Raw genomic sequence first — 17,933 nt, 5'->3', positions numbered from 1 at the left:
TGTGTCTCTGTTTACAGGTGGAGGATCATCTCTCAGTGTGTCTCTGTTTACAGGTGAAGGATCATCTCTCAGTGTGTCTCTGTTTACAGGTGGAGGATCATCTCTCAGTGTGTCTCTGTTTACAGGTGAAGGATCATCTCTCAGTGTGTCTCTGTTTACAGGTGGAGGATCATCTCTCAGTGTGTCTCTGTTTACAGGTGGAGGATCATCTCTCAGTGTGTCTCTGTTTACAGGTGGAGGATCATCTCTCAGTGTGTCTCTGTTTACAGGTGGAGGATCATCTCTCAGTGTGTCTCTGTTTACAGGTGGAGGATCATCTCTCAGTGTGTCTCTGTTTACAGGTGGAGGATCATCTCTCAGTGTGTCTCTGTTTACAGGTGGAGGATCATCTCTCAGTGTGTCTCTGTTTACAGGTGGAGGATCATCTCTCAGTGTGTCTCTGTTTACAGGTGGAGGATCATCTCTCAGTGTGTCTCTGTTTACAGGTGGAGGATCATCTCTCAGTGTGTCTCTGTTTACAGGTGGAGGATCATCTCTCAGTGTGTCTCTGTTTACAAGTGGAGGATCATCTCTCAGTGTGTCTCTGTTTACAGGTGGAGGATCATCTCTCAGTGTGTCTCTGTTTACAGGTGGAGGATCATCTCTCAGTGTGTCTCTGTTTACAGGTGGAGGATCATCTCTCAGTGTGTCTCTGTTTACAAGTGGAGGATCATCTCTCAGTGTGTCTCTGTTTACAAGTGGAGGATCATCTCTCAGTGTCTCTGTTTACAGGTGGAGGATCATCTCTCAGTGTGTCTCTGTTTACAGGTGGAGGATCATCTCTCAGTGTGTCTCTGTTTACAGGTGAAGGATCATCTGTGTGTCTCTGTTTACAGGTGGAGGATCATCTCTCAGTGTGTCTCTGTTTACAGGTGGAGGATCATCTCTCAGTGTGTCTCTGTTTACAGGTGAAGGATCATCTCTCAGTGTGTCTCTGTTTACAGGTGAAGGATCATCTCTCAGTGTGTCTCTGTTTACAGGTGGAGGATCATCTCTCAGTGTGTCTCTGTTTACAGGTGGAGGATCATCTCTCAGTGTGTCTCTGTTTACAGGTGGAGGATCATCTCTCAGTGTGTCTCTGTTTACAGGTGGAGGATCATCTCTCAGTGTGTCTCTGTTTACAGGTGGAGGATCATCTCTCAGTGTGTCTCTGTTTACAGGTGGAGGATCATCTCTCAGTGTGTCTCTGTTTACAGGTGGAGGATCATCTCTCAGTGTGTCTCTGTTTACAGGTGGAGGATCATCTCTCAGTGTGTCTCTGTTTACAGGTGGAGGATCATCTCTCAGTGTGTCTCTGTTTACAGGTGGAGGATCATCTCTCAGTGTGTCTCTGTTTACAGGTGGAGGATCATCTCTCAGTGTGTCTCTGTTTACAGGTGGAGGATCATCTCTCAGTGTGTCTCTGTTTACAGGTGGAGGATCATCTCTCAGTGTGTCTCTGTTTACAGGTGGAGGATCATCTCTCAGTGTGTCTCTGTTTACAGGTGGAGGATCATCTCTCAGTGTGTCTCTGTTTACAGGTGGAGGATCATCTCTCAGTGTGTCTCTGTTTACAGGTGGAGGATCATCTCTCAGTGTGTCTCTGTTTACAAGTGGAGGATCATCTCTCAGTGTGTCTCTGTTTACAGGTGGAGGATCATCTCTCAGTGTGTCTCTGTTTACAGGTGAAGGATCATCTCTGAATGTGTTTCTGTGTACAGGTGAAGGACTGTAAAGACCCAGCGGTGTGATCCAGGAGCTTCCAGCATTAGATATGAGCAGCAGATAAAGGCAGTATGAAAGACTAGCTGCTCCAGCCAGCCAAACCTCATCCACACCTCAGCTACAGTACAGCTGGTTTGGTAACAACACATCCATCCCTCAGATCTAACTCCATACCATGGCAGCACACGAATGAAGAGTAGTGAAAAAAAATCTATATTCATTTGATGCCTGTTTGAAACGTGTATGATTAGACTGCTTGTCGTATGTATGGGTATTGGGTATTATGTGTTCTGAATAACTGCTCAGAGGTGTGTGTGTGTGTGTGTGTGTGTGTGTGTGTAACTATACTTGTGGGGACAAGAAGTTCCCACAAGAATAGTAAACAAACCAAAATTGGACCAACTGGGGACATTTTGTTGGTCCCCACAAGGTCAAATGCTACTTCTAGGAGGTTTATGGTTTATACTTTACTATACTTTACTTTACTATACTTTATACTTCTAGGAGGTTAGAATCAGGTTTAGGGTTAGGAGCTAGGGTTAGTTTTAGATTTAAAGTTAGGTTTTCGGGTTAAGGTTAGGGTTAAGGTTAAGGTTAGGGTTACGGTAAGAGGTTAGGGTAAGAGCACAGGTTAGGATTAAGGTTATGTTTAGGGGTTAGGGAAAATAGGATTTTGAATGGTACTGAATGGTGTCCCCCCACAAGGTTAGTTGCACAAGACTGTGTGTGTGTGTGTGTGTGTGTGTGTGTGTGTGTGTGTGTGTGTGTGTGTGTGTGTGCGTGTGCGTGTGGGTGTGCACATGTGTGTGAAATGGTACCACGAAGTCTCAGCACACTCAGAGGAACAGCTAACCACAGAGAGTTAAAATAGATCACCCTGATAAGAGCACAACCAGTGGACCAGATAAGGATGCCAAAACACAGCTCCACTTCTCTCTGCTCTGATACAACAGAATGATAACAGACCACAAGCCTACTGCTGCTCAGCAGACGACTCCACATCCAAGCCATGTCCTCACTAAAGATACCTGCCAGCCACCATTATGTATACATCTGGCCCTTCTTTGGACACTGTGTTAACTAACCTCCAAACAAGCTTCAATGCCATACAACACTCCTTCCGTGGCCTCTAACTGCTCTTAAACACTAGTAAAACCAAATGCATGCTTTTCAACCGTTCGCTGCCCGCACCCGCCTGCCTGACTAGCATCACTACTCTGGACGGTTCTGACCTAGAATACGTGGACAACTACAAATACCTAGGTGTCTGGCTAGACTGTAAACTCTCCTTCCAGACTCATATCAAACATTTCCAATCCAAAATCAAATCTAGAATCGGCTTTCTATTTCGCATCAAAGCCTACTTCACTCATGTCGCCAAACTTACCCTCGTAAAACTGACTATCCTACCGATCCTCGACTGCGGCGATGTCATCTACAAAATAGCTTCCAATACTCGACTCAGCAAATTGGATGTAGTCTATCACAGTGCCATCCGCTTTGTTACCAAAGCCCCATATACCACCCACCACTGCGACCTGTATGCTCTAGTCGGCTGGCCCTCGCTACATATTCGTCGCCAGACCCACTGGCTCCAGGTCATCTATAAGTCTATGCTAGGTAAAGCCCTGCCTTATCTCAGCTCACTGGTCACGATAACAACACCCACCCGTAGCACGCGCTCCAGCAGGTACAGTATATCTCACTGGTCATCCCCAAAGCCAACACCTCCTTTGGCCGCCTTTCCTTCCAGTTCTCTGCTGCCAGTGACTGGAACGAATTGCAAAAATCGCTGAAGCTGGAGACTTACATTTCACTCACTAACTTTAAACATCAGCTATCTGAGCAGCTAACCGATCGCTGCAGCTGTACATAGTCCATCTGTAAATAGCCCACCCAAACTACCTACCTCATCCCCATATTGTTTTTATTTACTTTGCTGCTCTTTTGCACACCAGTATCACTACTTACACACCATCATCTGCTCATCATCATCTGCTCATCTATCACTCCAGTGTTAATCTGCTAAATTGTAATTACTTCACCTCTATGGCCTATTTATTGCCTTACCTCCTCACGCCATTTGCACACACTGTATATAGACTTTCTTTTTTCTATTGTGTTATTGACTGTACGCTTGTTTATTCCATGTGTAACTCTGTGTTGTTGTTTCTGTCGCACTGCTTTGCTTTATCTTGGCCAGGTCGCAGTTGTAAATGAGAACTTGTTCTCAACTAGCTTAAAATGTTAAATAAAGGTGAAATAAAAAATATAAATTTTAAAAAAACTCTCTATAGGCCCAGCAGCACTAGCATAGCTTCACATGGGAGTCAATGGCAGATCTATGTAGTACAGATTGAAGATGTCCATGTCAACAATGGTTGTTAGGCCAGCAGTAGTATTCGAGTCTGCACAGCAGGACCAACTGTGGTAGAAGAGGAGGAAATGGTATCATAGTCAGTCTAACAACAAGGCATTTGGGATTTCATAAATGTCCCTGTAAAATGTGCTGTAATTCATCAACCCAGGTCATATTTACAGATATATCCTCTTAGTTGTGACACAGCCCATTTGATGAACCCAAGAAAGATTCAGAGTCATATAGCTTTATCATACATATGTCAGATGTTGACACTTTGATTTGTCAATTAGGGGGTTTCGTTGGTATGTGACGAAACAACATAGAACATACAGATCTGGCTATGAAAACCCCCAGGATGAATAGATAACATCCTGATAACGAGATAGACTTACACAGTGTGTTTGTGTGTGTGTGTGTGTGTGTGTGTGTGTGTGTGTGTGTGTGTGTGTGTGTGTGTGTGTGTGTGTGTGTGTGTGTGTGTGTGTGTGTGTGTGTGTGTGTGTGTGTGTGTGTGTGTGTGTGTGTGTGTGTGTGTGTGTACCATGAGAGTAGGGTCTACAGGTTGGGTGTGAATGTGTCACAGTAACACCAGGATATGTTGTACTGGTTGACATGAAGGGATGTGCCTAACAGCTAGTCACACACATACAGTGCCTTCGAAAAGTATTCAGACCACTTGACGTTTTCCACATTTTGTTACGTTTCTGCCTTATTCTCAAATGGATGACAGAAAAACAATTCCTCAGCAAACTACACACAATACCCCATTATGAAAAGTGAAAACTGCAAATGTATTAAAAGCAATAAACAGAAATAACTTATTTACATAAGTATTCAGACCCTTTGCTATGAGACTCGAAATTGAGCTCATGTGCATTCTGTTTCCAGTGATCATCCTTGATATATTTCTACAGCTTGATTGGAGTCCACCTGTAGTAAATTCAAATGATTGGACATGATTTGGAAAGGCACACACCTGTCTATATAAGGTCCCACAGTTGACAGTGCATGTCAGAGCAAAATCCAAGCCATGAGGTCGAAGGAATTGTCCGTAGAGCTCGAGACAGGATTGTGTCGAGGCACAGATCTTGGGAAGGGTACCAAAAAATGTCTGCAGCATCGAAGGCCTCCATTATTCTTAAATGGAAGACGTTTGGAACCACCAAGACTCTTCCTAGAGCTGGCTGCCTGGCCAAACTGAGCTCTAGAGTTCCTCTGTGGAGATGGGAGAAACTTCCAGAAGGACAAGACAACCATCTCTGCAACACTCCACCAATCAGGCCTTTATGGTAGAGTGGCCAAATGGATACCACTCCTCAGTAAAAGGCACATAACAACCTGTTTGGAGTTTGGCACCTAAAGACTCTCAGACCATGAGAAACAAGATTCTCTGGTCTAATGAAACCAAGATTGAACTCTTTGGCCTGAATGCCAAGCATCACGTCTGGAGAAAACCTGGCACCATCCCTACGGTGAAGCATGGTGGTGGCAGCATCATGCTGTGGGGCTGTTTTTCAGGGGCAGGGACTGGGAGACTAGTCAGGATCGAGGCAAAGATGAATGGACTAAAGTACAGAGAGATCCTTGATGAAAACCTGCTCCAGAGCGCTCAGGACCTCAGAATTGGGCAACGGTTCACCTTCCAACAGGACAACGACCCTAAGCACACAGCCAAGACAACACAGGAGTGGCTTAGGGACAAGTCTCTGAATGTCCTTGAGTTGCCCTGCCAGAGCCCAGACTTGAACCAGATCGAACATCTCTGGAGAGACCTGAAAATAGCTCCCCATCCAACCTGACAGAGCTTGAGAGAATCTGTAGAGAAGAATGGGAGGAACTCCCCAAATACAGGTGTGCCAAGCTTTTAGCATCATACCCAAGAAGACTCGATGCTGTAATCGCTGCCGAAGGTGTTTCAACAAAGTACTGAGTAAAGGGTCTGAATACTTATGTAAATGGGATATTTAAAAATTGTAATACATTTGCTAAAATGTCTAAAAACCTATTTTTTCTTTGTCATTATTGGCAATTGTGTGTACATTGATGAGGGAAAAAACTATTTCATACATTTTAGAATAAGGTTGTAACATAACAAAATGTGGAAAAAGTCCAAGGGCCTATATACTTTCAGAAGGCACTGTACACACACACACACACACACACACACACACACACACACACACACACACACACACACACACACACACACACGGTCATGAGGCAATGCACATGTAGGCAGTCATGCACTTTCAATGCTTCTTACATAATCTCACACCCAGTAATCTAACACCTTATGTAACAGTATAGCTTCCGTCCCTCTCCTCGCCCCTACCTGGGCTCGAACCAGGGACCCTCTGCACACATCGATGATCGCCACCCTCGAAGCATCGTTACCCATCACTCCACAAAACCTGCAGCCCTTGCAGAGCAAGGGGAACAACTATCTCAAGGTCTCAGAGCGAGTGACGTCACCGATTGAAACGCTATTAGCGCGCACCCCGCTAACTAGCTAGCTATTTTACATCAGTTACACTTACATTGTATGTAACAATTAACAAACAACATCCAAGATGGTATTTTCAACAATGATAAACCACACAAGAATCCTTTCAGAAATTCACAAGATCCCTTGACAAGCTATGATACAGTAGCATCAAATAGCACATTTGTCACGGTGTGCGCTACTGGTTGAAGGTAAGTCAGGTCAGGAGAGCAGAGATGGGTGATAATAGGCGCACTTTATTCATACCCAATGAAAATAGCAATATACGCCCAAAGTACACAAAATGGTACAAAATAACTAAGACACACGGGCCAAACACAGACCCGGTGTTAACCAGCCTAATATGGGCTACACATAACAAACAAACAATTTCACACAAAGACATGAGGGAGAACAGAGAAAGAAATACATGATGTGGGATTGGGAATGAAAACCAGGTATGCAGGGAACAAGACAAAACAAATGGAAAAATGAAAAATGGAGCGGCGATGGCTAGAAAGCCGGTGACGTCGACCGCCGAACGACGCCCGAACAAGGAGAGGAGCCGACTTCGGCGGAAGTTGTGACAAGATTAAATAGAAAATAACCACACTCATCTGCATATCAACACATCTCTCAGAGATACGACTTACACTGAACCACTCAAATGTCCAACACACAATGATAATTCAGACACACACACAGGGAAAAACCGGGCTAAGGTTTCTAGCCAGAGAAACATCGACTCCGATGACTCAGGTATAGAACATAAATATCTTATGACTGCAAGCCTTACAATCACAAATGTTTTCCATGTGGATTTCAGGGGCAAAAACACGCATTTCTCATTTGTGTCATCTATATAATGTTCTAGTGGATGTATATAATGATAATGGAATTCACATAGACTATGATAAAGAAGGCAGAATAACATAGGTCTTCATCTCTGTCTAAGAATGGACAAGGTTTCCCAAGCTCTTTTTTAAAACACAGAAAGAATGCCCCAAAAATGTGAAAAATATATGACATAGGTAAAGATATGACAACAATCTCCCATTCCCCCTATGGAACGTGACGGTAAACGGAGGGATACAACGTATGAACCAACGCTGGCTGCTGCTTTTAGATCCCATCATTTGGCTCCATTCATTCATATTTCTTCTTAAGGAGGCCCGTGACATTTATGGCAGGAAGAGGGCCTTCCAAGGGTTTGAGGGCATGGCAGCAGTGCTGGGGCTGAGGCTGGGGCCAGGACAGGGACTGGAACTGGGCCCCTGGGAATTGTTATGACGCGCTGAAGCCAGGAGCCTCTTTCCTGACACTCAGACACACACACACACACACACACACTCAGACAGCGATACACACATACAAACAGACACAAGCACGAAGGAGCGCGTAGATGCACGCACGCATGCACAAAATACACACACACACACAAACACACGCACCACCCACACCGTCTCCCTGCCAATCACAGTGGGTTTCCTCCAGACCATGAGGACCCACAGTCATTCCAGACAAACAAAACAAGTCACAGCTAAACTATAGTGGGGTTAAACACATCCTCAACATACAACATGGCGTTTGGCAAACACTGTCACACTATACAATATCTCCCTCTGTGAATATATATATGCTAAATCCTAAAGCCTACTTTTAGCTTCCATTTGATAGAAAACGGGACATGTCATAGATGACTTACACTTGTGGTACAGTAGTGTTCCATAGACTATAATGACGCAGAGAACATCCAATCATCCCACCACTGATTTGGGTTCTCTTTTAATGACGGTTGGCCGTCGCTGCAACCAACCGCGTGACCCCCACAGAGAGTGCACTGACAGGGCAGAGGTCAGAGGTACTTCCACAATGACAATAGCACAGCAGAGCTAGCTAACCACACACCAGACAACCCCACTTCTGCTACCTCTTCCAGGACAAAAGGTCTCCTTCACAGTCACGCTCTCATACCTACTTTCACTTCTATCAGTTTTACTCTGCACAACGTTTTTACATTAGCAGATGTAGACACTTTTGTTTTGTTTTTTGGTGTTCTCTTTGCAAAAATAAAGTATGACCTTTGGTTGACATTACTGCAGTCTTTAATGGAACCCATGTTGTCCACTGGTCTCATAATCAGTGACTATTGTTAACCATACTACTTCACGACCAAGAACCAATCCACATCCTCACAAAATGTTATCTTTTAAAAAAGGGTATAGTAGTGAGTCATATCTTGGCTTTCCATCAGACAAACAGACTATGAATACAACCTTGGGGTTCAGAAGAGTCTGAGATCACTGATGGAAAACTGATGATGGAGCAAAATGACTAGCGTTTGATCCTCGTTATTAAACCTTTATCACAGGATACATTAATGCACTCACACCCAAATAAAATCACAGCACTTAACAAATGTGCTTTCATGAGAGAAAGCATCGTTTTTTTCTGTGTGTGTGTGTCAGGTGAAGTGAAACTGGTCACAGAGACGACTACACTGCACCACAAAAGCCAACAGCTAAAGGTCTTGACCCTTGGGTCAGCTGAGAAGCCTTGTGTGTGGGACTGAAACAGCAACAGCATGCGAGAAGAAAAAAGCCCCTGGCCTCTCCGCTGGTCACTGGCTGCCTGTGTGGCTTCCCCCTCGGTCTCTGCTGGTCGCTGGCTGCCTGTGTGGCTTCCCCCTCGGTCTCTGCTTCCTTGTCAGCAGGGGAAGTGTGATGGTGCCAGGGTGCAGGAGTTTATGAGTTGGTCTCAACCAAACTCACCACATTCCCACCGGCTGAAGGCATGAGGACGTGACTCTGGCCATGCTGCAAGAACAGCCAGACCACAGGTCACGCGCAGTCGCTCTCACACACACAACCCAAACAAAACAAACCACACAGCCATTTCCTTATAAATTTGGCACACTGGGTGACACATATACATACATTAACTTATACCTTAAATGATTCTCTACATACCTCATATCAAACATGAACAATCCTTTATTTCAACATATTCAAAGCCAATGAGTGGAGCCATTAGATCACTCAACAACTACCTATCTCTTTGCCTCTCCCCACCAAACCCATTCCAACAGGTCTGGCTCAGTATCGGACACCGGCTTAGTAGGGGACATCGGCTCAATAGAGGTCACCGGCTCAATAGAGGACACCGACTCAGTAGAGAACACCGGCTCAGTAGAGAACACCCGGCTCAGTAAGAGGACACCGGCTCGGAGGACACCGGCTCAGTAAGAGGACACCGGCTCAGTAAGAGGACACCGGCTCAGTAAGAGGACACCGGCTCAGTAAGAGGACACCGGCTCAGAGGACACCGGCTAAGAGGACACCGGCTCAGTAAGAGGACACCGACTCAGTAAGAGGACACCGGCTCAGTAGAGGACACCGGCTCAGTAGAGGACACCGGCTCAGTAGAGGACACCGGCTCAGTAAGAGGACACCGACTCAGTAAGAGGACACTGTGTGTGTGTATCCCAAATGACACACTATGCCTTATATAGTGCATTTCTTTCAACCAGAGCCCTATGGGTCTTGGGCAAAAGTAGCGCACTATAAATGTAATGGCCGATCATATATGGCTCACAGACAAGAGGTGTTTGTTTGAAAGCGTAATATTTGGAAGAAGGAGACACATTTTTTAAGAAAATTGCTTTTCCAATGTGCCCCACATGACCACCCTGATCATCAATGACTGTACATGATGCCAAAAGTAACTGGTGATTCAAATAATTTCATGGTTTCCTCATTTCAATACTAGAGAAAATAGCAGAGCTTGAGAGACACCATAAAGAGATGCACTCCTATAAAGGGTGTGTTGGCATATCCTTCCAGTGAGGTTGTGAGGTTGACCAGAGGGTGATTACACACCCAGGACTGGTGGTGTGGTGAGAGCTGTGCGGCAGCAGCCAACCAGCCAGCCAGCAGTGGTTTGGATCATAACACTAAATTATCTCCTATCACAGCCATATCTGATGTTCCCATAGCAATTATGCTATCTATCCACTATCTTAAAGAGAACTGTCACTAAAGGAATGTGCTACAAATATGGATTCCATTTCAACAAGTGGGCAAATACAGTACAATGATTCACAGACAAAATGGGGATGTTTTTAACCCCCACAGAACATTTAGGCCCTGTTACATTTCATATTTGTCGCCAGTGTTAGAGCCAAATCATAAGACAGTGGTTAGTTGGTGTTTGGGGTGTTTGTTTTTAGTCCCTTGAGTGAAGATTGAACATTAGCTTTTGAATCTGTAGAGCCCACATGATCAGGAAAGGTGTTATGTTGTGTAGCAACCGCAGTCAGTCAATAGTGAAGTGTAAGGACACATCCTGCCCTCCTCTCCATGTAGATCCAAGTTCCTGGCCTTAAGCTATCTAAGTCAAGCTAGAGATGACTCCTGGCTAGAGATGACTCCTGGCTAGAGATGACTCCTGGTTTGATGCTTCTAGAGGAGAGGAAGAAGAAATCATATTAATAATTAAAGCAAGCCAAGGTCAAGGAATCTTTTTGAATTAGTTTGCTTTGTGGGAATGTCAAAGTATATGTTCCTACAGTGTAAACATTTCCTTCAGGCCTAGACTGACATCTAATGGTGAAATCAGTAAACCTCTCTTCAAAAAGAGGAATATGAGCCAAGGCATACACAAAGTACTGTTAAAAATAGCAATCTTTAACAAAGAAAAAACACTGATACAAAATGTTCTCCTAAATTAATGTAATACATCTGATAGGATGAAGATGTCTAAATTTGTGACTAGATCCTGAGTAGGTACAGCAGTCTATATCGGATGGTTGTCAATAAAACCAGATGCACCACTGAGGTCAATCTGATCAATCTGACCCCCCCACCCCCCCACCATAATTTGCAAATAAATTCATAAAAATCCTACAATGTGATTTTCTGGATTTTTCTTCTCATTTTGTCTGTCAAGTGTACCTATGATGAAAATTACAGGCCTCTCTCATCTTTTTAAGTGGGAGAACTTGCACAATTGGTGGCTGACTAAATACTTTTTTGCCCCACTGTAGCTGTGATTTTTTACATACATTTTTACATGTCTAATCATAGAGTATCCACAGATTATGAGCTAAAAGATGAAAACCTTTCCTACCAGTATTATTATATTATTTATTGACTAACTATGGCTTTCGAAATCACCCAACACTGCTATTTTTAAGGTACATTTTAAGTGAATATTGTGATTTTTTAACCATTCCTTTTACCTGTGACCAGCAACAAGCTACACTGGGACAATACTAGAATAAATGATGTAGTAATTCTGTCTCTACAAAGCTGAGATTGTTGTATGCCCCATCAGATCAATCTGCAGTTAATAGTAAACATAAGAACCCATCTATCCCAAAGATCAGGCCATTTAGACATACATACCTACATACACACATACAGTACATACATACATACCTACCTACATATCGACATGCATACATACCTACATACACACACACATACAGTACATACATACATACCTACCTACATACACACATACAGTACATACATACAGTGCCTTGCGAAAGTATTCGGCCCCCTTGAACTTTGCGACCTTTTGCCACATTTCAGGCTTCAAACATAAAGATATAAAACTGTATTTTTTGTGAAGAATCAACAACAAGTGGGACACAATCATGAAGTGGATCGACATTTATTGGATATTTCAAACCTTTTAAAAAAATCAAAAACTGAAAAATTGGGCGTGCAAAATTATTCAGCCCCTTTCCTTTCAGTGCAGCAAACTCTCTCCAGAAGTTCAGTGAGGATCTCTGAATGATCCAATGTTGACCTAAATGACTAATGATGATAAATACAATCCACCTGTGTGTAATCAAGTCTCCGTATAAATGCACCTGCACTGTGATAGTCTCAGAGGTCCGTTAAAAGCGCAGAGAGCATCATGAAGAACAAGGAACACACCAGGCAGGTCCGAGATACTGTTGTGAAGAAGTTTAAAGCCGGTTTGGATACAAAAGATTTCCCAAGCTTTAAACATCCCAAGGAGCACTGTGCAAGCGATAATATTGAAATGGAAGGAGTATCAGACCACTGCAAATCTACCAAGACCTGGCCGTCCCTCTAAACTTTCAGCTCATACAAGGAGAAGACTGATCAGAGATGCAGCCAAGAGGCCCATGATCACTCTGGATGAACTGCAGAGATCTGCTGCTGAGGTGGGAGACTCTGTCCATAGGACAACAATCAGTCGTATATTGCACAAATCTGGCCTTTATGGAAGAGTGGCAAGAAGAAAGCCATTTCTTAAAGATATCCATAAAAAGTGTCGTTTAAAGTTTGCCACAAGCCACCTGGGAGACACACCAAACATGTGGAAGAAGGTGCTCTGGTCAGATGAAACCAAAATTGAACTTTTTGGCAACAATGCAAAACATTATGTTTGGCGTAAAAGCAACACAGCCCATCACCCTGAACACACCATCCCCACTGTCAAACATGGTGGTGGCAGCATCATGTTTTGGGCCTGCTTTTCTTCAGCAGGGACAGGGAAGATGGTTAAAATTGATGGGAAGATGGATGGAGCCAAATACAGGACCATTCTGGAAGAAAACCTGATGGAGTCTGCAAAAGACCTGAGACTGGGACGGAGATTTGTCTTCCAACAAGACAATGATCCAAAACATAAAGCAAAATCTACAATAGAATGGTTCAAAAATAAACATATCCAGGTGTTAGAATGGCCAAGTCAAAGTCCAGACCTGAATCCAATTGAGAATCTGTGGAAAGAACTGAAAACTGCTGTTCACAAATGCTCTCCATCCAACCTCACTGAGCTCGAGCTGTTTTGCAAGGAGGAATGGGGGAAAAAATCAGTCTCTCGATGTGCAAAACTGATAGAGACATACCCCAAGCGACTTACAGGTGTAATTGCAGCAAAGGTGGCGCTACAAAGTATTAACTGAAGGGGGCTGAATAATTTTGCACGCTCAATTTTTCAGTTTTTGATTTGTTAAAAAAGTTTGAAATATCAATAAATGTCGTTCCACTTCATAATTGTGTCCCACTTGTTGTTGATTCTTCACAAAAAAATACAGTTTTATATCTTTATGTTTGAAGCCTGAAATGTGGCAAAAGGTCGCAAAGTTCAAGGGGGCCGAATACTTTCGCAAGGCACTGTATATACCTACATACATACACACATACATACATACATACATACCTACCTACATATCGACATGCATACATACCTACATACACACACACATACAGTACATACATACATACATACCTACCTACATACACACATACAGTACATACACATATACCTACATACACACATACAGTACATACATACATACAGTGCATACATACACACATACAGTACACACATACATACCTACCTACATACTGACATGCACATATACCTACATACACACATACAGTACATACATACATACAGTACACATACATACCTACCTACATATTGACATGCATACATACCTACCTACATACACACGTACATACACACACGTACAGTACAGTACAGTACAGTACATACATACATACATACATACATACATACATACATACATACATACATACATACATACACACATACACATATCACACACATACCTATCCCTACCTACACACACATACATACATACATTCCTACCTACATATCGACATGCATACATACCTACATACACACATACAGTACATACATACATACCTACCTACCTACCTACACACATACATACACACCTACCTACATATCGACATGCATACATACCTACAAGGCAACATACAACATAACTACATACTTACATGCATACAGCACATACATACATGCATACATACATACCTACCTACCTACCTACCTACCTACCTACCTACATACATACAGCAGGTAGAGGTGTTAAAGAGAGAGAGATCGCAAAGCTTTATAAAAACCAACACCTTTCTCTTTCTCTGTCAAGGTTAGCCAGGGAAGATAATACAATGATGTGTGAGCATGTGCTTGTGCATGTGGGGAAGGGAGATGGGAGGGGTGACTCATCAAGATGAGTCATGTGCTGTGCTGGGTCACAGAGGTCCAGGTTATAGGAGAGGAGGAAGTGATGAGTGACAAAGGAACATTGGATGAGAATGGCCTGAATAGCTTACAAGGGCATAACATCTGGTGACCATATTATGCAGATCCAGGAGAAATTCATCAGGGATTCAGCAGCGAATCTAATTGGATTTCATAACTCTAAGGCTTGTAATATTTGTTTCTTACCAGCAGGTGCCCCCATACATGTCATTTGGTATTTCTGAGAGGAACCCAAAATGATTTCACCTCAGGAACTGAAACTGGGGACCGTGACAAGTGAAAGCAAAATGTCTGAGGTCACTTACATTACATTTTTATAGAAAAATGTGTTTATGTTCTGAGGTCACTTACATTACATTTTTATAGAAAAATGTGTTTATGTTCTGAGGTCACTTATATTTTTATAGAAAAATGTGTTTATGTTCTACATTTTTTTTTATAGAAAATGTGTTTATGTTCTGAGGTCATTACACTACATTTTTATAGAAAAATGTGTTTATGTTCTGAGGTCACTTACATTACAGTTTTATAGAAAATGTGTTTATGTTCTGAGGTCACTTACATTACATTTTGTCGAAAAATGTGTTTATGTTCTGAGGTCATTTTACATTTTGTCGAAAAATGTGTTTATGTTTTGAGGTCATTTTAAGTTTTATAGAAAATGTGTTTATGTTCTGAGGTCACTTACATTACATTTTTATAGAAAAATGTGTTTATGTTCTGAGGTCACTTACATTACAGTTTTGTCGAAAAATGTGTTTATGTTCTGAGGTCACTTACATTACAGTTTTATAGAAAATGTGTATGTTCTGAGGTTTTACATTTTTATAGAAAAATGTGTTTATGTTCTGAGGTCACTTACATTACATTTTTATAGAAAATGTGTTTATGTTCTGAGGTCACTTACATTACATTTTTATAGAAAAATGTGTTTATGTTCTGAGGTCACTTACATTACATTTTTATAGAAAAATGTGTTTATGTTCTGAGGTCACTTACATTACAGTTTTGTCGAAAAATGTGTTTATGTTCTGAGGTCACTTACATTTTTATAGAAAAATGTGTTTATGTTTTGAGGTCACTTACATTACAGTTTTATAGAAAATGTGTTTATGTTCTGAGGTCACTTACATTACATTTTTATAGAAAAATGTGTTTATGTTCTGAGGTCACTTATATTTTTATAGAAAAATGTGTTTATGTTCTGAGGTCACTTACACTACATTTTTATAGAAAAATGTGTTTATGTTCTGAGGTCACTTATATTTTTATAGAAAAATGTGTTTATGTTCTGAGGTCACTTACATTACATTTTTATAGAAAAATGTATTTATGTTCTGAGGTCACTTACATTACAGTTTTATAGAAAATGTGTTTATGTTCTGAGGTCACTTACATTACAGTTTTGTCACTTACATTACATTTTAATAGAAAAATGTGTTTATGTTCTGAGATCACTTACACTACATTTTTATAGAAAAATGTGTTTATGTTCTGAGGTCACTTACATTACATTTTTATAGAAAATGTGTTTATGTTCTGAGGTCACTTACATTACATTTTTATAGAAAAATGTGTTTATGTTCTGAGGTCACTTACATTACATTTTTATAGAAAAATGTGTTTATGTTCTGAGGTCACTTATATTTTTATAGAAAAATGTGTTTATGTTCTGAGGTCACTTACATTACAGTTTTGTCGAAAAATGTGTTTATGTTCTGAGGTCACTTACATTACATTTTTATAGAAAATGTGTTTATGTTCTGAGGTCACTTACATTACAGTTTTGTTGAAAAATGTGTTTATGTTCTGAGGTCACTTACATTACAGTTTTATAGAAAATGTGTTTATGTTCTGAGGTCACTTACATTACATTTTATAGAAAAATGTGTTTATGTTCTGAGGTCACTTACATTACATTTTTATAGAAAAATGTGTTTATGTTCTGAGGTCACTTACATTACATTTTTATAGAAAAATGTGTTTATGTTCTGAGGTCACTTACATTTTTATAGAAAAATGTGTTTATGTTTTGAGGTCACTTACATTACAGTTTTATAGAAAATGTGTTTATGTTCTGAGGTCACTTAAATTACATTTTAATAGAAAAATGTGTTTATGTTCTGAGATCACTTACATTACATTTTTATAGAAAAATGTGTTTATGTTCTGAGGTCACTTACATTACATTTTTATAGAAAAATGTGTTTATGTTCTGAGGTCACTTACATTTTTTTATAGAAAAATGTGTTTATGTTCTGAGGTCACTTATAGAAAAATGTGTTTATGTTCTGAGGTCACTTACATTTTTATAGAAAAATGTGTTTATGTTCTTCACTTACATTACAGTTTTATAGAAAAATGTGTTTATGTTCTGAGGTCACTTACATTACATTTTTATAGAAAAATGTGTTTATGTTCTGAGGTCACTTACATTACATTTTTATAGAAAAATGTGTTTATGTTCTGAGGTCACTTACATTACATTTTTATAGAAAAATGTGTTTATGTTCTGAGGTCACTTACATTTTTATAGAAAAATGTGTTTATGTTCTGAGGTCACTTACATTTTTATAGAAAAATGTGTTTATGTTCTGAGGTCACTTACATTACAGTTTTATAGAAAAATGTGTTTATGTTCTGAGGTCACTTACATTACATTTTTATAGAAAAATGTGTTTATGTTCTGAGGTCACTTACATTACATTTTTATAGAAAATGTGTTTATGTTCTGAGGTCACTTACATTACAGTTTTATAGAAAAATGTGTTTATGTTCTGAGGTCACTTACATTACATTTTTATAGAAAAATGTGTTTATGTTCTGAGGTCACTTACATTACAGTTTTATAGAAAAATGTGTTTATGTTCTGAGGTCACTTACATTACAGTTTTATAGAAAAATGTGTTTATGTTCTGAGGTCACTTACATTACATTTTTATAGAAAAATGTGTTTATGTTCTGAGGTCACTTACATTACATTTTTATAGAAAAATGTGTTTATGTTCTGAGGTCACTTACATTACAGTTTTGTCGAAAAATGTGTTTATGTTCTGAGGTCACTTACATTACAGTTTTATAGAAAATGTGTTTATGTTCTGAGGTCACTTACATTACAGTTTTGTCGAAAAATGTGTTTATGTTCTGAGGTCATTTACATTACATTTTAATAGAAAAATGTGTTTATGTTCTGAGATCACTTACACTACATTTTTATAGAAAAATGTGTTTATGTTCTGAGGTCACTTACATTACATTTTTATAGAA

The sequence above is a fragment of the Oncorhynchus tshawytscha genome, linkage group LG13, assembly GCF_018296145.1.
Source record: "Oncorhynchus tshawytscha isolate Ot180627B linkage group LG13, Otsh_v2.0, whole genome shotgun sequence".
NCBI classification, from domain to species: Eukaryota; Metazoa; Chordata; class Actinopteri; order Salmoniformes; family Salmonidae; genus Oncorhynchus; species Oncorhynchus tshawytscha.
This window is presented reverse-complemented; position numbering follows the sequence as displayed.